Source organism: Seriola aureovittata, chromosome 19 (genome assembly GCF_021018895.1).
Source record: "Seriola aureovittata isolate HTS-2021-v1 ecotype China chromosome 19, ASM2101889v1, whole genome shotgun sequence".
NCBI classification, from domain to species: domain Eukaryota; kingdom Metazoa; phylum Chordata; class Actinopteri; order Carangiformes; family Carangidae; genus Seriola; species Seriola aureovittata.
The window spans coordinates 7414556-7435194 of record NC_079382.1 but is presented as its reverse complement, the minus strand read 5'-3'; the positions used below and the strand labels follow the sequence as shown (position 1 = coordinate 7435194).

The 20639-nt window shown below is 42.0% G+C and overlaps 1 protein-coding gene across 1 annotated transcript in view; it reads right to left on the bottom strand.

The window, feature by feature from the left end:
• The window catches only part of LOC130187443 (1-phosphatidylinositol 4,5-bisphosphate phosphodiesterase beta-1), a 163064-nt gene that overhangs the window by 141574 nt on the left and 851 nt on the right, over positions 1 to 20639 (bottom strand). Inside the window, exons 2-3 of the mRNA XM_056405072.1 lie at positions 18833 to 18879; positions 16183 to 16319 (exon numbers count right to left, since the gene is read on the bottom strand). The gene's annotated coding sequence lies outside the window, so the exon portion shown is untranslated. The remainder of the gene's footprint in view (positions 1 to 16182; positions 16320 to 18832; positions 18880 to 20639) is intronic.

Genomic DNA, 20639 nt, shown 5'->3' with positions numbered 1-20639 from the left:
AGGGTCATGGGATGGGAGTGACAAGTTACAACCCCACAAATGTGATAGACTCCCATGGGAGGATTAGGAAAACATCAGAGCATGTTTTCATGCATTACATGTCACTGCAAAGATCCATGGGAAGGCACTTCTAAAAGCTAGTTTGTTTTTTTCTGTTCCTAACCAATATAACAAATGAAAAAAAGTGAATATGCAGCACCTCAAAGGAAGGTCTGACAGGGCACAAGGTTTATTTATCGTGAGATTTGGGACTGAAAGATTGCAAAGTATGGCAGACAGACAACAGACTCTCAGCAAGAACAGAGCCTACTGGCACTTTAATTATTAAACGCAAACAAACACACACCTGCACCTGTCCACATACTGCACATGCTCAGACAGATTCTGCCCCACTTCAGAGTTTGGCTGCCTTCCTTTGTCATCTCTGATTCATAAGGCTCTGATGTGTTTCGGCACTGAAGGAAAAAGAAAAATCAAGGAATGTTTCACAAAACGACTCAGCAGCAGCAGCAGCAGCAACAGCAGCAGCAGACAATGAACTGCAACAGAAACACTACCATACACCGACACCAAAAGCAGCTAAAGAGTCATGTTTTATTCACTAAGACAGTGGGTATGGCTGGCTGGCAAAACAAAACATATCATATGTTACAGTGAGACAGCTTGAAGTATGAACACCTGAGTCAATATCTTTATTCTCTGATGTTTTCGGTGGAAACAATGTAATACGTAGACTAAACTGAATAGACTAAAACTGCTCCAGAAAAGACACAGATGAAAATTTATAGTGTAGCCACAATAGCAGATCAGATAATGAGAGGGAGAAGAGAAACAGAGAGGCAGAGTTCTGCGGAGTTTGACTGACTGCATTTTCTGCTGTGTTTGCATTAGAAAGGACTTGGAGGGATCACAAGGCAGCTCAAAATGCTCTAAATAGAATGTTTTTTATATGAGCGCACATTGGGACCATGGAATGTTGGTTTTCAATCTCAGACACATGCATACGCTTGCATGGAAAACCAACGTGCTTGTTTTTTCAATCATCTATTCAAGGGTTTCCTGGTGGGCTTTTTCTCTTCAAAAACAAATGTGCATTGAACAAAGATACGCTTGTTACTTATATAGGAAATGTAAATCAAAACATTTAGAAGGAGCCATGAGACTTTATTCACAGGCAGTAAAAACACTGAAATGTCACATTTTTTTCATGGGCCTCAGATCATGTCTGTTTACCCATTCTTATCCTCCAAGGGTGTACAGCACCCGTTTATTCTAGATGATGCAACGATCCAATTATTTTATACCCTTCCAACATGCACACGCACGCACGTGCGCGCACACACACACACACAAACATACACACACACAGACATACACACACGCATATGCACCTCCTCCTCTCCCACCACAGTTCAGTTTCAATCTTCTGCATGTGTTATTTTATTCTACCTTGCATCTCCACCCCCCTTGGTCCCATCTGGTGTCCATTTCTCCTCTGTGGATCACACCATACCACAGCCCCGCACATGGGCTGCACATACCTCTGTCAGTAGCAGCACCATTTTAATGAACTTCAGGAGGAAGTCACTTCACTGGCACACTTAATGAACATTTGATAAAAATCAACAATAAAAAAACTTAACTCCAAAAAGTCTGCCAAAAGTTTCAGGAGTAACGTCAGGAGTGGAATGGGGGAAAATTTTGTGTTAAAAAAGTGTGAGATTTAGTGGTTTGCCTTTATAGTTCCAGTCCATAAACCTTTCATTGAGTTGGGTGGAAATACTGCTTCCAGTGAGGGTGACACATGGGTAGCACTCCTGAAACTCCCCTCCTGTACCCCATCCCAGCTGAACTGGGTTCCATTTGTACTGTGAGTTGGCCACAGTTCCTCCGACTTCTGGGGCTTCTTATTTTAGAGCCACGTTATTATCAGACAGCTCCTCTGGGAGCACTCCTAAACTTCTCACTAAGAACAGGGGTCAGGGGTCAAAGTAATAAGGACCTATTATCTACACCATTACTGACTGACTTCCAGGCTCATCACGTCATCACAGACTAGTAGCTTCAAGTGTGGTCAGCCACTGGTTGGGACTGAGAACATGCGTTTGCGTTTTCGTTTAACCTACATGTGCACAACTTGGATTGTAACACAATTTATTTCATAGCATGAAAGAATTGATGATGAGCTAAAAATTTAGTCTGTGTGTATGACTGTATACTCCATGATTTAGTTATAAAAGCACAACTGTGAGATATGTGTTATTGGCAAGATTCTCTTCACCTGCTACACAGACCTCTGCAAAGTCACTCTCTGAAAACAGATTTCCCCCTTCCTTCTCCATGAACATCTGGTAAATCAGTTAAAGGTGTCCTTTGCTGTCTTTGTTTACGCACAAACACACAACAGAGCAGCCGCACAACTGATGAGCATAACACTGGAAGCTGGGACCTACTAGCGTGGCAAGTCGCATTCATTTTGTTTGGTGCGCAGTAAACCACACCAAAACTATCTGCAGCTCGAAACAACCCAAATCATAAGGGTTATAAAATCAGATTTCCAGATTTCTGGCTGGCCCAGAATTGGAAAGTATGTGGCATGCCGTGTATCTTTGATGAAACAGAGGACTCAGTCGCTATGGGAGATCTCAACTGGCTGTGTGCCAAGGTGAGACACGAAAATGTAGAGAAGTGAAGAGAGACAGCAGCCACTTTAGAGTCTTTTCTAACTTCGGATCTTTTCTCCTTCATGTGCTGCACACGCTAATTTTAGAGGTGGTGCACATGGTGTTTTTTCTGTATTCCGAGAACAGCCAGTGAGATGACGTCCAGCATAGCTAAGACTGTGGCATCTGTGCTGCAGCTCTGAACACATCAAACAGACGGGCGTCCACAGATTCAGGAGCAGAGCAAATATGGAAATTACTTTTCCAGAATGACTGTAAAGATAATAGTATTTTACATGTATACAATCTTAGCTTTACATTCTTCCACATGCGTATGTCTGCAAGTAAAAGCACATATGAATTCAAGCATACCTGTGAGCACATGTGCACAAATGCACTAGTTTTGACTTCTTGAATGAAGATACATTCATATTATAAAAGGCATGTAGGAAATGACAGCAACATTGCTAAAAAACTATCACTAACTTGCTCCTGAAATATGTTCTGTTACTACCATTACTGTAAGAACTAATCATCCGTGCAATCACAGTGGAGTTGGCTTGGAGTGACATGCTGAAATCATTACCTCTGGCTGAGGCTCAATGGAAGAGACCATTATATAGCCTTGTATTCACAGCAGAGTAGTCTTGCTGTTAAGCTATAGAACAGAGTTAAAAGGTTGTCTGCCATTATTATACTCTCTTGAACAAGGCAATGAAACCTTAGAGGATGGGCAAGAACTTAAGCCAAACACTTTTTATCGATGGACGGTGGGGGGCAGCAGCAGGGGAAATGACCTCGTAACATCAGAGCTGCTCATGTCTCATAGAAGGACTCACACATTTCTCGTGATATCTGGACAGTGTGCAGTTCTCTCATGATCATGTTCTCGCTCTCTGTTTTGATTAATTAGAAAATAATATGAAATAGAAAGAGAGACAATACTGGAGGAATTGGGTAAAGTTTTTGCTAAGACAATTCATTTTCCTTTTCCTTTTATTTTTTAACTGTGATTCTGTGATCAAATTGGAATGGCCTTGGGGATGTGTACCTCGCACTTCATGGACTAACACATTTCCACAGAGGATACAGGAAGGAGTTCCATGTGGACCACATATGGGCTTCTAAAACAGGCTAGAGGATGAATTTGCCTCTAGACACTGATCTAAGGTCAGTGTCATGTTTACTCCTCTGATGGTTACAGTTAGGTTTGGGGGGAGGGGTGAACCGGACTGATCCTGGAACCTTGCCGAAGGGCGTCTCCTACACCCTGAGCTTGAAAGGGGCTGTGTGGTTACGTTCCATCTTTGTAGCAGGAAGTAAAGAGATCAATCAAAGAGAGCTACATGACATCCCCCAGCATGCCTGTTAAATAAATGTCAATCTCCGACACAGTAAATCTCGTGTATTACCAAGCATACAACTTCAAATCAGCGTTCTCATTCAGAGCTGGCAAAAGCTCATAATACAGTGAATAATGTAGCTACAATATAAAACAGAACACACTCACCCCTCTCTCTGTCAGACATTTACACACATAACAATATCTCTACGTTTTCTATATCTAAATATATATCTACAATACATGTAGTGAATGGCCTAGATCTTGATCACTCTTCTTTAGAAATATAGAAAAAAATGCATATTTGACTTAAAATTGATTATAACTGTCTATATTATTTACTTAACTAAATATTTCACTTCTTACTTTTGAACAATCACGTTTTTTGTAACGTTAGTACAAAGTACAACAAAGTTTATGCTTGTATGAACTTTTAGCCAGTAGATGGCAACAACCTATCTCCAACACTGTCTGGGTGATACCACAAAGTCTCCTCTCTCCCCCTCTGTCTGCCTGGCAGCAATGGCGATAAGAAAGGTAATGTAAATCTGACTCTATGATCATCGTACTCGTCTCCGGGGTTCAGGATTACAGAGTTCTAACACTGATTTCATTGACACAAGTTGCAAAGTGTCGATATGGCACCTTGAGGTGCTCCAGGCCTGGAACCCAGTCAACCAAGCATCAGTTGATCCCCAGATATGAAAGGAGACCTGTTATGGAGTTGGGGGGCTCACTTGGTGGTCTATGAGAACAAGCTGGTGCTGAACCTTTTGTACTTAGAGCAGATTACCAGGAGGCTGCTTCCAGATGCAGTGCACCAGAGGAAACAGGCTCTCCTTCTCTGGGTGGTATGGGACAAATCCATTCCCCACACTTTTCTCATTAGCGTAATAAGCTTTGTATAAACCACTGGACTGCCATTGTCAAGGACACACACACCATCTCCTCCATCCATCTATCCATCCATCTATACAGTACATCTGTCACACATCGCTGTGCTGGAGAAATTCAGGTTGGAAAATGTTGAAATCCAAGGCTATTTGAACATTGTCCAACCTGTATACATACAATATCTAGCCATTGTGTGTGTTGTTGTAGTCATATTGCTGTTTAATATAATGTGCTGTGTATGAATTATATAAAGTATACAAAATGTATAAAAAATATACATTCTCAGATAAAACCTACGGATCAGTTGCAGTATGCACAAATTTCAGCTCTGTACACCAAATAGAGCAGAAATGACAAAAAACCTTCAATATTATTATATGATATCATCTATTGCTTTTGTAACACTATTTGTGTGGTGGTATGTGGGAAAATAATTTTCCATGTGCAGTACTCATTTTCAAAGGAGGCTTCATCAACCTGATTGCAGAGGGAGATGACAGAAGCCTGTTTATGTAAAGAAGAGGTCCACAACCTGAGGGCCCCAGCCAGCTCTGCTACGAGGTGTAACTCATACTCCTTCACCCCGCTCTCCCACAGCCTGTCAGTAGCATGGCAAAGTCTGCCTCACCAGGCTTCCTGTGACTCACTTCCTGTCCCAGCCCTGCACCTGCAGTCCCCTGGGTGATGTCATGGCAGGTTCTCCTTTTGGAGTCGCACTACTGAGCACACTCCCCATCTGGCATAATGCGCGTATGCATGCATGTGTGTTTATGTGTGTACATCCATCAGCATGCCTGGCTCAGACATCAGTCAGCGGACCTGCAGTGAATGTGGCCCTTCATAGCTTTAGTGATGACCTCTTCTGTGAGGCAAAGGCTGCGCAGAGTAGAAAGGCACATCAAACAGACAGGGGAGAAAGAGGACAGTGGTAGATGGAACATGGATTCATTCCAAAAGCTGGATCATTGTGATTTTTTCTCCTTTGCTTCCTTCTTCTCTAAGACAAAAATATGTCCTTTTGTTGCCTCCTTGTGTCTGTGCATTCAATTACTTTTAAGAATCCTTCTGTGAATCCTTACTGAGCTTCACGTAATGAAAACTTGACCTTTATGAGAAAGGAGTAGTTCTGTTTTCCAGTGAGGAGAAACAACCTCTAGATGTCCTCAATATCTGTAGGAATAATTATAGTAGGCCTTTCTACCATCGGTGACCGCAGTGAAAATGATAGATTGAGGGGAACACACTACTTGGACAGGCCCATGAGTAAATGGAAATATTGTATGAGAATGAGTGCATATTTTTTTCCCTTATCCTGGGCCGTAAGAAGTGATGTTTTTTTAACCAAACCAACCTTTTTTTTCTCTTTTCTCCCTCAGATTGAACGAGTATGTACGTGAATGGGCAGGAAATGCCTTACAGGTCCTGTCAGCAGAGGAGAAACCCGTTAGAGGTCAAGGGTCGCAAGAGGAAGGCAGCAGCCATATATCAATATTCATTTCCTTTTCTGGTACATTCACAGACCTTTTGCTAGTTTCACTCCTTTATAGAGTGTGTTATGGATCATTAGTTCTTGCTAGCTGCCTGTTGACAACATTAGCTGCTCTAATGGTCGTCTGTGGGAAACTCAGCGCTGTGTCCTCCTTTTTGGTGTGTGCGTCACATCCATCTGGCTCTGATGCTGATAGATGGTACAGACCAGAAAGAAGCCAGCGCAAGAGAAAAGGAAGTTTCATGCCCAATCTGGTTTTCTTTGACATCCACATAATTTCCTCATGACTGGACTCATCTAAACTGTACCCACTGCCTGTTTGGGACAATGCAGTCTTGGTGAAAGTTCAGTTATGATGCACTGTTATTAAATATCCACAGTTGTGACTGTGGAAATTGATTAAGTATACTCAGAAACGTCCTTTCCTCATTAGAATGGGCAGCATTTAGAGAGCCACAATTTACCAACATTCAGGGGTTGACATTGGACTGAATCTCTGTACTGTCACTGTGCAAGCAGCGGGCGTTCTGTTGACTGGGACATAAAATAGTGCTGTTGGGTTTTGGGTTTCCAGAGTGGGATCAGGGCTGCAGTATATTGAGTCCATGTGGGGAGTGCGTTTTTAATCTGAGCCTTACCCACAGTCCTTCCTGTTTCTAATTTGGCGCTGCAGCGGTTTTGTCCCGAGGCCAAGAGCCTCTCTTCCATAGAGTGTCTATTTCCTCTGAAGTGAATAGTAGCAGGTGTGCTGGCCCAAGATCCCTTGGAGAAGTCTGCTTATGAATGGCCCACATCTCACTCTTTCTCACCTGTCTTTGTTTTCTTTTTTCTTCCTTTCATTCTTATTTTTTATTCTGGCTTGCATTCTTTCTGTCTTTTTCACATACTTTCTTTCTTTATTTGCTGTTATGTCTTCACCACTTTGTGGTCACTCCTTTGTCTCCCTCATCTCTTCTGCTTTTCTTTCATTCATTCCCTTTGCTCTCTTTGCTTCCTTCAAGATCAAGGTGTAGTACTTTGAAAAATAGTCATAAAGCGGCAGCATATGCTGATGAAAACAATAAAAGACTACCGCAAGAACAAGGGCAGCGCAATCACATATCAACCCGGCCAGACATCCAACATAACAAATCACATAAAACAGTGAAACTGTCAAAACATCCAAATTAGGTTTAGAACTTGTTTATTGGAATTGCCTCTGTTCTGGCAGACGTAATACCGCAAATCCTTTAGCAGTAACAACGATTACTATCTTGAAGAATGAACTTAACTTAAACAATAAACAAATGTACACTCACAGAGCAAATCCCTTAAATAATGAACACAATACAAGAAGAGGAGAACGAAAAAGTGTCTGTGTGAGCAAAAGACTTAATCTTCCACATGCTGTCATCAGGCCAGTCTGATAGCCGAGAACTCATCCAATCTGTGAGCAGAGGAGACATGCTGTCATGCTGTTTCAAGGAGGCACTGCGATTGGAATTAACCTATAGTGACCTTCACTTCTCCTCCCCCCCTTCAAGACCAACTCACTCCCTAATGAGTTGGGCTTGAAGGGGTGCAGCCTTTGCTGTAAGGCAAATAAATCCTATCAGGGAAAAGTCATATTCTCACTTATCTCTGGGGGAAACAAGGCAAAAGATATCATGTTGGTTGCCAATGATTTGTGACTTAACACAGGGGTGAAATGCGGCTGTAAAGCCATTAAGGAAATGAGAATCTAACAAAAGGGTTGTTTAACTGGAACACATGAACTCTTAATGATGTTTGTGTTTATTCAATTTTGCTTCCACATCATTTGCCAAAGTAGAATTTGGTGTAAAGGTTATGAGCAAAGCTTGCAGTTGCTGTTCCCAGACGTTGTGAGTCTAGTAAGCCTTACACTTCCTAGCATTCTGGATGTATTTTATGTAATGACAATCATAATCTAATTCAAGACGATCTGTACTTCGCGGGTAATGCTTATCTGTAAATTATCAAAATTACAGAAATGCTTAAATTCTTGTAACCATACCAATAATCAACCATACCAATTCAATGTACTCATTTGTCCATTGGATAGGCAGCCTTTGACCCTTTAGTAACAATGGAAGTTCTCCATCCTCTGTTCAGGCCTCATTCCCCCTTCTGCTCTTCTGATTCTCTGCCAAAGTCAACCATGGGCATTTACATTTCCAGCCGTGGTGTTTCCGGCATCTGCACACGCTTGTGTTTACACAGGATGTTCAAACTTGATGCAGATTAAACAAATCCAATTTGGAGGCTGAGTTCAATCACCTCCTTTATTTCAACATTAAGTAGATGAAGCTGGGTCCAGATCACCACTACCATTTCCAAGAGGAATGGGTGGGGGGAACGATCTGTAGACCAAAAAGTCCAGAAAGTATTTTGAGAGTATTTATATGCGGATAGATGTCATCCGCTAGTTCCCACAGGCTTGCATGTGGTTGGATTTGCTCAGTGTGGTGTAGGGTATTTTTTCAAAAATCTCCAGCTCTCCCTGGCAGAGTGTTGTAGGCCTTCTAAGGGCCCATGGGTAGTTTGGCATTGGTTCTGTTCCCACACTTATGGTGTAAACGGAGGCCTGGCTTTGTGCTCACATGCCCAGACCAGGCACACGTAGCACAATTCAGTGTTATGAACTTTCATTTTGCCAGGACTTTTTTCATCTTGCATCAGATAATCACTGATTACTTAAACTCAGGAAACACAGTATAGGTCAGACGCCAATCGTGCCAAGTTCACTTTCTCATATGGGGGAGTAGACAGCTTCCAAGTTTGGCTGAGGGCGGTCTACAGGCTTGCTGGCCCAGTCCTCTGAGCCTGGCTTCAGCTCCAAGGGTTCAGGATTGGGATGAGAAATGCTACAGAATACTGGATGGTCTCTGACCTTTTCACAAGTACAAAAGGACCTTCTTTGTGTCCAGAACAGCAGTCATTTGTTCAACAGGATTTTTAATTGCTGCTCACTCCAAATAAAGCCATGAGTTTGGCTGGTGTTTATGTCCTCACCTGGGTCCTCTCTCGCATTTGTGAGGGGTTTTGACCTTCCATGGCACCTGTTTGGCTAGCGTCCGGCTGCCCATCTGCTCCTAGCTAATGCAGCCCTCCCACTTCTATGGAGCAACTCATTTCAGGATGGCTAGCTGTCCACCTAATTGTATCACATTCTACAGGCTTTGTCCTGGCATTCCCTTGCCAGCTAAAGGTTGCCGAAATCTCATCCGCCACATCAGAGAGGCCCTATTAACCCCTGACCCCTGGTTGGTGTGTGTGGACAAGGTCGCTCCTCACACCCAACGTCGGGCCCATTAACACGTCGCCCCACAGCAGAAAAACTATTTTGACGGGCTGTAATTGGCGCTAAGTGATGGTGGACAAAGGCCCCCTCTGTGCTGCCTGCTGGACTGAGCGGTACTGACCACTCTCAGAGCTTCACGCTTGACATTTCCTTTCTGAGTCCAATGTGAGAAGAGAGGAATTGGGGAAGCCCCTTCCTGCACCACCACCTCCTTCATTTCTCCATCCCTTCAGCCCCTTCTGCTATCTGCCATGGCGCTCCTTTGAAAACGTGAGATAATGAGGTTCTAGTGGGGAGAGCTAGCTGGAGCAGAATTGCATGGTCCAGATCTGTGGAGGCTGATTAATCCAATGGCGGGCCATTCCTTTCAGAGCCAGCCTAATTAGTTTATGTTAGCTGGACAAGGTCAGGGGACGTGTTTGACTGAGGCCTTTTCTTTAAATGCCACAATGGTGTGATGATCTGTGGATGCAGGTGCAGTAATCGGCTGCTTTAATGTTGGTTAGCTGCTTTGGGTTCTATCGGGAGTTACAAACTGGCAAAGACAATGATGTCTTCTGAGTATATGACATTTTCAAACCAGCCTCCAGCCATCTAGTTGACTTTCCAAGTTCATTAGTCATGAACTCAAATGTTATAATGCTCTAAAAATAACCAGGGAAAAACCCTCAGTATTGTATGTGGGATAGTGGTTAAAAACTGAAAGGATGGCAAGCCAGGACTTCCGAATAACTAAAGACTATGAAGAATAATTTAACTGGTAGTCTTGGCCTGGATTATTGTATTGCTAACCCTGAGTCCACCCAGTGAATTACAAACCACTTAGAATGAGTCATTATGTTAGTATATGGAAGTCCCTCCTCCTTCAATCTTATCACCATTTACCTTGCCTGAATTCATATTTATGGCAGATGTAAATCCCTTTAATGATTGACTGTAATTCCAAATTCCCCCCTTGCTGTGTACAGCTTGTGTCCTTAGCAACACTCCAAGGGAACCCAGCCAGGCTTCTCTCACACAAAGCTGTATACTTAAGACAGGTCTAACTCCCTTCCCCATAGGCCATGCCATGCTCTCATCCCCGTATTTAACAGCCTGACGTCAGACAGGAGCAGAGGAGGCAGCAGAGGAGACTTTAATACTAAATCTCTCCCCCTGTCATTACCGGCCTGTGTGACCGCCTATCAGAGGCCCTTGAGTGATGTGGGAAACCCTGGGCCCTGTCCTCCCAACCCCTGTAGGCCAGGCCGCCTGTTCTGTCCAAACCAAACTCAAAACTACAGGACAGGCACAGCTAGGGTTGACATCAATGAGGCGCCGGGCTCTTTATGCCCACTCCGTGGTCAGGAGGAGAGAAGCCTGGATATTAATCTCTCTCGTCTTTACTCGCATGCTTTCTTCCTCTTTCCCCTTCTCACCACGCAAGACGTATTTCTGGGCTCTCCATCCCATTAAGACTAAATCAAACGAAGGCAGAAACTATTCCTTTTGATAGCTGCTGCAACTGCAGTTGCAGCTGGAGGAAGCATCCTCTCAAACACTGACACTGTGGCTGTTAGGTACAAAGAAATTAATGATCTGGCCTTAGCCCAGTCCAGGGTGATGGATTGTACCAGCAGCTCAAGTTGAGGTCTGGGTTATTTTTTAATGTTAATCTCTCCATCAATAATTGCCTGGACTGTTTTGCTTCAGCCTGAATGAGTCAACCACACCTTCGTTGACAGTCAAGACCAACGAAGCCAACCACATTCTTGTTAAAGTCTTAAACAGTTCAAGTACTGACTGCTTATTTACATAAAGTGAAAATATGAAAATACAAAAATCACAACTAATAATTCAACTATTCTTATATTGACTATACAGCGTTTCATTATTGGAGGAAAAAAAATAACCCAAACATGCCAGCTTCGTCAGTCAGTCCACCAGCCCGTGTGATGTGGGTCTTTATGAGAGGACACCTGCAGCACCCAGCGTCCCCAGTTGACTTTGTATAAGCCTCTTAACTGGGTGGGGGACAGAGAGGAGCGACAGGGCCAGACCCAGGTTTGGCCCCGAAGGCCTTAACTATCACTCCAGTCCATGGGTTGCCTTTGGCCTTGCTAACTGTTCCATGAAATGGGCCCCAGGAACAGTGCAACAGGCCACTCACTGTTAGCCAACAGTGCTCCCTTTGTGTGAAAATTGTCAAAGCTGGCCCTTTTCTGCACTGGTCCTGTCTTTCTTTTGAGCCTCAGCTGTGAGCAAACAAAGCTGGCTTAATAGTTTGCATGATGGTTAGCTAGCTAGCTGGCTAGCCGCATTCGTGTTTGTGTTTCCTGTGTTCTGCAGGTGGGGCTTCAATGGCTAATGAGAGAAGACATAGTCAATGCCCCACTGATCATAAAAACCAATAACCCTATTTTTTGTGGTTATTGGGGAGTGGAGCTCAAGGATTCATAATGTGATCCAAATTAAATACTCAATGAATTAGCAGTGTTTAGAATTATTATTAATTGAAATGTTTAAATTATATTTTATTTAACTTCTTACATCAATGCAATATTTTAAAATCTTTCTATAATAAGTCATGCTATCCATCAGTTACACAGTATTGTAAGTGACAAAGTCAGTGACTTTACCCAACGTAAGATTGTAACATAATGCATATTATATTCTTTTCAATATTCAGCTACTCGCCAGCATTTTTATTGCAGATTATTTTGCTAACTCAGTCTGTGGATCCTGTCCAGAGGTTGCAGAGATGTTTGTTGTTTGCCAGTTGGCATCACAGGTGGTGATAGATTAATCAAACTTGAACACTGTCAACAAAAGACAGTCAGTGTACAGCATTACACAGCCACGTCAGAATGGCCACACCCAACACTGTGGTAATGCACAGCACTAATGAGTGATTCCACCTACTAATATACAGTAGAGCACTATGATTAGTTTTATCAGCCAATTCCACATACGCCTCTTGCTGGCATCTGTTTATTGTTCTGCAATAACTTTGAGAGGAGAAAAGAAATGAATGCTTTATCAGATGCATTAATTATCTTCTATTTATTTCATTGTAGATTGCTGTTTATCTCAAATGATATTTATTGTGTTGTCAGACTGTAAAGTGTTCTCAGAAAACACAGGAAACATTTATTAAATGCTATTTGTTATGGGGTTTTATCTGTGGTTGAAATGGACCATCAAGTAACCACAGCTTTGGGTTCAAAAGAATGAACTCCCCAGAAGATGTGTTCACTTTTAAGGCCATGTGTAAAACCAAAAAGCTATACAACACTACAAAAATGAGCTATAGCTACAAGTGCTGTGGCAAAGATAAATGCTTCAACATATTTATTAAGGGAGATAAACTTTACTAAAGCATCTTTTTCCTTTTTTCCCCTCTTGGATGGAAAAGAAAACCAGTAGCACTTGGTTTAACCGCGTTTCACTTTGCATAATTGTTCCCAAGGTTGCTGTTTTTTATTTCTAGGCTTTCTGTGCCAATATAATTCAATTTCTGTGGCCAAGCCAAATATTTGCAGCATGGCTTACGCTTCTAAACTGAGCTGGAGTTTGGGCAAAAGCAGTTTGCCTTGCCAGCAGCACTGCACAGACAAGGGAATAAACAGATTCCCTGTTCATCAACAACAACTCTGCTTCTAATCATACTGACATTCTCATTACTTGCTCTGTTGTGCAATAAATTCTTCAGCAAGTGAAGAGATAAACACATTATCATCCTTGGCATTAAGGACTTACTGCACTTCAGTCCACACCTTGCATCGCAATGGGCTACGTGCAGCATGGTTTGATGGTAAACCGACTGTTTACTACTTCTTAGGAACAGATGACACAAACTGAAGGGAGTAAGAGTCATTTACAGTTAGTTAAATTCCCTGCTGAGAGGCCCTGCTAAATGCTTCTTCCACAGACTTGCTGGGAAATATTTGCAATGGTTTCCATCCAGATCTGGGTCACTCGGTTCCACATTCACTGCACAGGTGAGCTGGAGCAGGTTTGTTTGGCATTGGTCACTGGCTGTCCTTTCCTTTCAACAGAGCTGGGAAAGCAGCACCACAAACAGCTTGCGACAACAAGAGATGCTTTTGTCCATAGCTTACCGTGGCAAAATGACACCGCTAAGCCGCCTGCTGCCAATGTTGTCCAGGTCTCCCAGGACAGTCCCTGGGGGCTACAAGACCTGCTGCAGGCCAGTCCAACAGAGGCAGAAGGAGAGTGAGAACCCTCAGGAGAATAGGTAACTCTGTCAGCCAGCCGTGCTGCTGCAGCATGCACATGAAAACAACCTCTTTCACATGGAGTGTGTTTTGGCTTCCAAGGCTGTAATCATGGATGATTAGCCTAAGAACTCAATTCCTAGCGGGGACTATTCCTTATTCCTGTCACACTGTCAGAAATTTTATTTACCTACCACCTTTCCCAACTGTCCCAAGACATAAAGGGAGACTTGACTTATCAATGGAAATCAGGCAGGTGTGTGATATTGATTTAAATATTAAAAAGTAAAGTACACCTCATTTCACAACATGTCATGTCAGGTACTAAAGATGGTCTGTTTCAATTTAGCTTCAGATGTAGCGAAGAAAGATTTTTGAAGAAGCCTCTACACTAGTTCAGCTATTTCTTTTTTAATGGTATATTTCAATAAATACCATCACAAAAGTAAAACCGTGCTTTAGTAATTAGGTTTTTAAATATTTTTTTAATGCTTGTTTTCCTTTAATGCATTAAGAAACACTTAGAGAGTCTAATCATATCAAAAATAAATTCTTGAAAAAACTTATTCATAAACTTAGTTTTTTTTGTACAATTTTTTTTTGTTTAAATTTCGAAACTACATCAAAGTAAACTTAGGACATATTCTGAAATACATACAAAGAACCTTCCGTGGCCTGCAGTTGGTTAATGACTCAAGCAGCATGTCACATTACGAGGACTGATGTCACCCGTGGCCAGATCATCACCCCACAACAGGTGCAGCCTTCTCTCTTCCCCCTCCTCATGCTCATTTTACTACAGCTTGTTTTCCTTCTACATGTGGAAAACATCTGCATAGGTGGTCCCTCTTGCACCCCCGCCCTCCCCTCCTCATTTACTTCCACCCCTCTATTCTTTCACTCTGTCTATGTCTTTCTCTTTTTATGCCGGAAAAGGGAAGCGCTGATTGTAAATATGGAGAGGTGTCAGTGCCAGAAGAAACGAACCGCGTATTTCTGGGTCCAAGCTGCGAGGTTTACCAAAGCATATTTTTATCATGAAAAGCCAACATGGAATGGGACGGCCATGCGCAGCTGCTGGTCTAATTTGCTCTAAGCATGTACAAATAGGACGGCCCACACAGACCATAAAAGTGGAGTGGAGGTTTTGCTCAACGCGGCACTTTTGTCTGACCAGAGGCAAAAGGATGCCTTCCAAAGAACAAACAGATCACAAAAGAAAAGAGAAGAGAAAATACACAGGCATACTCACGATAGTTTGAAACACAGTAGGATAACTCAGAGGAGGACGGACTACTGCAGCTTCAGTGTTATTCCACAAGTAAACAGTATTTCATGCACTGTTTACTAACACCAATTCCATTTCATATTGAATGGCTAAAATTATGTAATATAGCCTCATATTTCATTTTTCAGGAAGAGTGCCTCCTAGAAAATATAACGATGTAATATAAATGTACTTTGTTTAACATTTCTATCCTTGTGATACTATTTTTTATTTACACAGTCAAGGTTAATGGCTGTCAGGACACACACACACACACACACACACACACACACACATATATATATATGTGTGTGTGTGTGTGTGTGTGTATCAAACCCTTGTGCATATATTTTCTCAACAAATTCTCAAGGTTGTTACCCACCTTCAGAGCTGCACCAATGTCCCTACTGTTTGTTCTCCATACATTTTATTGCACCATGGAAAGTTTTATTTGCTCTTTAGTAATTTGCTCTGGAATCCCCCTGTAGATCCTGTGAGTACTGTACGTTTGCACTACACATAACATGCCTGCGCATGGATACACAGATACACACACATGCACACACATGCACACACACACACACACACACACACACAACACACACACACACACACACACATTTACATGTGTCTGAACGGGGTTCCCCTTTAGACACCGGATAAATAACTTCAAACAGTAAACTAGGTGCTAATGAACTGGATCCTGACAGGGTTTGCTTTCCGCGAGCAGAGACCCACCCCACAATGGATCCATTCACAGGATCTCAGCCATGGAAAGTGTTGGTAAAGTAATCCCGCTAGAGTTTATGCGACCTTTTCTAACTCTCAGTACGTCTTTCTCCCCTCAGGCCTTTAAGGCCAAGCCAAAAACAACACTGACCTGCATCAGCTGATACAGGCAGAGGCTACCCACATTTGCATGTTTCAAAATGGCACCCATTCACCACCAGTTGGCAAATTGATGTGGGGAGGAAAGGAACACAACGCCCCGCTTCCTCTTACGCTGTACCTGTGAGATCAGTCACGGCAACTTCAAGGCCAGTGTCAAGGGTTGTTTCTTCCATGTTGCTAGGACGTGGCTGGATGGAATCTAAACGCTTCCGTGCACATGTGGCCAAATCATCCAACATCCTCTGCATACAGGACCTGCAAGAAAAGGTGTTATTTTATCTTTAACAGAATATGGGCAGTGTTCCCACAGTGTCTCTGTGTGCTCTGACAAACCTAATAAAAGTTACAGCGTTACATATGGCTTTATTCAACACATCTGATAGTCACACAAAAATGAAAACTTCAAACTTATGTGTGTACCTGCTGAAACTGACAGAGAAGTATTGAGACAGCTGGATGTGACCGACAGCATTTCATCTCAAATTCTGCCAACAAGAAGGACGGTGTACTCTTCAGTCTAAATATGTGAAAAAGGCCATCTATCTCCCTTTCCTTCTTTCAATTTTGGACTAGCAGAGTATCTTCCTGAGATGAATGATCACAAACCATCCATATGGCTGTGTTCCTCTATGTCTTTTATACTTCTGGGCAGCAGAGGGATGAAATACTGCCGGTGACAGGTAAAGCGATACTCTGTAATGGAAGTTGTTTTACAGTAGCCACTTTTCAGAAAGAAGTGCAATATTCAAACATGTGATATCCTGTTCCAAACCACAGCTCAGAGCAGCCTCTCCTCTAGATGTGAGGGTCACACTGCGCTGACAACCTGTATTTATGGCTATCTGACCTGACACCATGAAAAGTTTTATTTCTATCAGATGTTTCCATGCAAGGAGAAGTGAACAGAAAAAAAGGATATCAGTCTTGGCAGCGTCATATGGAAAGTTCAAATGTAATTGAAAATGCATGAACTTTTTGCAAGTTTTTGCTTCTTTTTCACTTTAAAAACTTTTTTTGTATTTAGAATTTTTATAGCACTGGCTGCGGCTTGGTAACATTTTTATAAGCTTCAATGGAAATATCCACAAGCAGCGACGTAAGACACCATTTACTGAAGCACCTATGGCTCCACCCATATAAATAAACAATTAATTTTAGATATAAAAGAGCCTTTATACCGAGCTTTCATTGCAGTGCAAGGATTGCACAGTCTAACTGAGGAGAGGTCTGTAATATTTAGGCAAATACAGACACTTTTATCAACAAAGAGTCTATATTGAGTCAATCATTCTGCTCTAAGACATAGATCCTCTCTGGACCATCACACCTGGGTCTGCTTGACTCTCATCAAGACAGAATTTTACATTATAGTGACATTTGTAAAACAAATAACCTGCCAGGTGCAGGTTGTCCTTTCTTGGGTTTTATTTTTTTTATTTAAACGGGTACTGGTATGGAATTTCATGACAGCTACGGAGGTCAGTGGCTTAAGAATAACCCAATTCACATTAAAAATGTAAGTAAGAAACAGAACAAAGTCATGATTTTGACAGCCTCGAAGAGAGAAAATTAATCAAAGCTGTAACACTTTGCAGGCCACGAGGCAGTGTAGCCTTTATTCCCGAGAGCCGGGTGCTGTCAAGAGACTCTCTTGCAGTGCTGGTTCTCAGGCCTCCTGACCCCCTCAGCCCTAGTCCCACAGGATAAGAGCCGTGGTTGTGTTGGGTTGTAGAGGTGGGAACGTCCAAGGGGATATACGGGCTGAGGTGAAGTGGATGCGGAACGCCAAGGTGAGCAGTGGTTGGTAACCTTATGAAAACAACACCTTTGAACAGTGTTTACCTCTGAACCATGTATGAGGTCTCCATCGACACGTCAAAGAAGGTGGTGAGGTAAGTTAGTTTCTTGTTGCATTCATTACTCCCTCTCGTCTATCCTACCTCCCCACTACATCCCTAGAAGAACAAACCCCCCACCCCACCCCACCTCTACCCAAAAGCATGGGGCTCGGCAGCATGAATGGGGCATTGTGATGCGTCTCCGTCACGGCAGTGAATGTTTTCACTTCCATTTGATCCGTCGGCGAGGCTGCTAATTGGGTAAGCGTGTTCCCAGGTCACCGGGAGGTTTCTCTTTCCATAAATACAGAAAGCCGGCAAAGGCTTCTACAGATGTTATTTCCCACCCGCTTCCAAGTAGGTTCAGACCAGCTTCAGGCAGTAGATGTAATTTATTGTGTCTAAAACCACAGTCCAAAATTTCTCCTTCTCTCTCTCCTCATCACTCTAAAGACGGCATTTTATCATTCTCCCAGGCACTGTAGTAAAGCTGATATTTGTCCTTTAGTTTAGCTTGCACTGAGTGTACTGTGTTGCCATTAGAACCACAGGTGTCATGATGACATGGACATGGTGTTACTTTGTCTGTACTCCATCCAGGCCTGACAGGTCCAAATGATGTTATTTTCCATGTGTCTGTCCACCAGTGACACAGTTTATGAGGCTCAGGGTTTATTTGTTTGTTTTTGTCATGGAACTTACATTTCCTCTCTTACACAAGGACTCAAGACGACCACGTGTGCCAACACTAAACACTCAGCTGGAGCAGAGAGTTTGGACAGACTCACAGGCATGTTTGCTACACTTAATCTGTTGGGTGTGGTCAAAATGGTCAAGTGGTCAAAGAAACTGTCCTTCAACTAGAGCGTCCAGCTTTAAGACCTTATGCTGGCAAGCACCTATCATGCTGAAGTGTCCTTGAATACTTACCAATTCTGGGGGTGTTCTTCTGCAGCTGACTCTGACATCTGTCCTCCCTTCAAATAAAGAGACAAGTTCATTAGTTAAATCACTTAATCAATAAAGTATAACATCCATCAAAAAAGGAGACACCATTTCTTATGTCCACTAAGATGGTTTGTAGTATTGTAAGTGAGAAAGGTCAGCTACTGTTACTAAACTAATTGAGAGTTACTCAAAAATAATAAATTTGTAAAACAATGTTCATTTAAATGGCTTTTTTATGCTATGATATGAGATATTCAATATGAAATGGATATTTAATATTGTGATGCAAAAAGCGACTGGCAGTATTCAGATCCTAGAATACCCAGCTGTCTTCCAGAGATAAAAAATATTGTGAGATGAAGGGGATGATAGATGGTCTTAATGTTAGAACAGACTGGAATTTGTCTCTCAAAACTGGATCACAAAGTCTTTTAGCTCTTTTGCTCCTGCAACTCTGGCATGGTTTCATGGCGCCACTATGTGGCAGCAAGTGAACTCTGTTAATATGTTGTGTAGGGCTGTCTGGGATGAAAGAAAATCTCAGGCCACTTTTCTATTGGACCTCCTCTACTTACCAATTATTTGATGTAACTGAATAATATCAAGTTGTTTATTGTCTCCCTATAAATGAGTTCATGCATAAGAAGCCATTAAATATAATTAAAGGATAGTGTGAATATAACTGTGATTCTAGAGATATGATAATCATTTTCCAGTTACAGTATGAACAATAACTAAGAGCTTATTGTCCTTCAAAAGACCATTAAAATGATTAACGAAAAACTAAATTAATCAACAAAAAATGCCTTTTTCCCGTAAGACTTAAATAACTGTAATCAATGACAAAGTAGTACCAGCCCTAATATCATGAGTTCTCTTTACGTAATCTGGATGTTAAACTGAGCATTGTCTAATGTACACCTCATAGACAGGTGCATAGGAAAATTAAGTCATGCAAAAGAAAATAGTTTTTGTAATTTAGGCACCAGATCACTGAGAAGAGCCTATGACTGAAATGTTGCTTTTTCTATAAACTTAGTGCTGACTGTGCAGGAAATAATTACTTTATTTTGTAATTTAAAGATTACAAAGTACAGACATTCTTAAACCATAACTCAATCTACAACTTGTCTGTGCTCAAGGATTTGATACATGACGCTAATGTCTGTATCTGGTCGAAGCATGCAGTTTGCTCAAGGACCAGGCAAAGATATTGTATGATATTACCAACAGACACCAGTGGGTGGCAGGCTTCACACATGGGCTAACCTCATGACCAAGTCACTGACAGAAAAGTCCACATCATGCACTAACAGCTGAAGAAACACACCTACATACTACATGCTACAAAATTGGCCCTAACTGAGTGTGGCTGGCTGTTTATCAGTAGAACACCATCTGCCCAAATGGAAAAAATGCTAGCCATCAGTTTTATTGATGTGTTATTGTTCTTTCATAAGCTAGCAATATCATTATGTGGAAAAGACACACTGTGGTGATTCATCTTGATTAACTCATTGGGCAGGATGTGGGAATTAAGGAAGGTGGGATGATTCATCTGAGGTAAACCATTATTCATCATGTTGTGGGTCTGGCTCTTTAAATTCGCTTAAACTGGAGCAACACCCTTGATATGATATTTTCACATTAACTGTACATAATTTGAAAGTATCCACTCAGTCCCTTCAGGTTTAATCTTTGCTTACAGTCTGTGTAAACAGCTCAACATCATATGACAATTTTAAACTTAAAAAAAACTTTCTCAAAGACTGTACCATAACTTTTTATG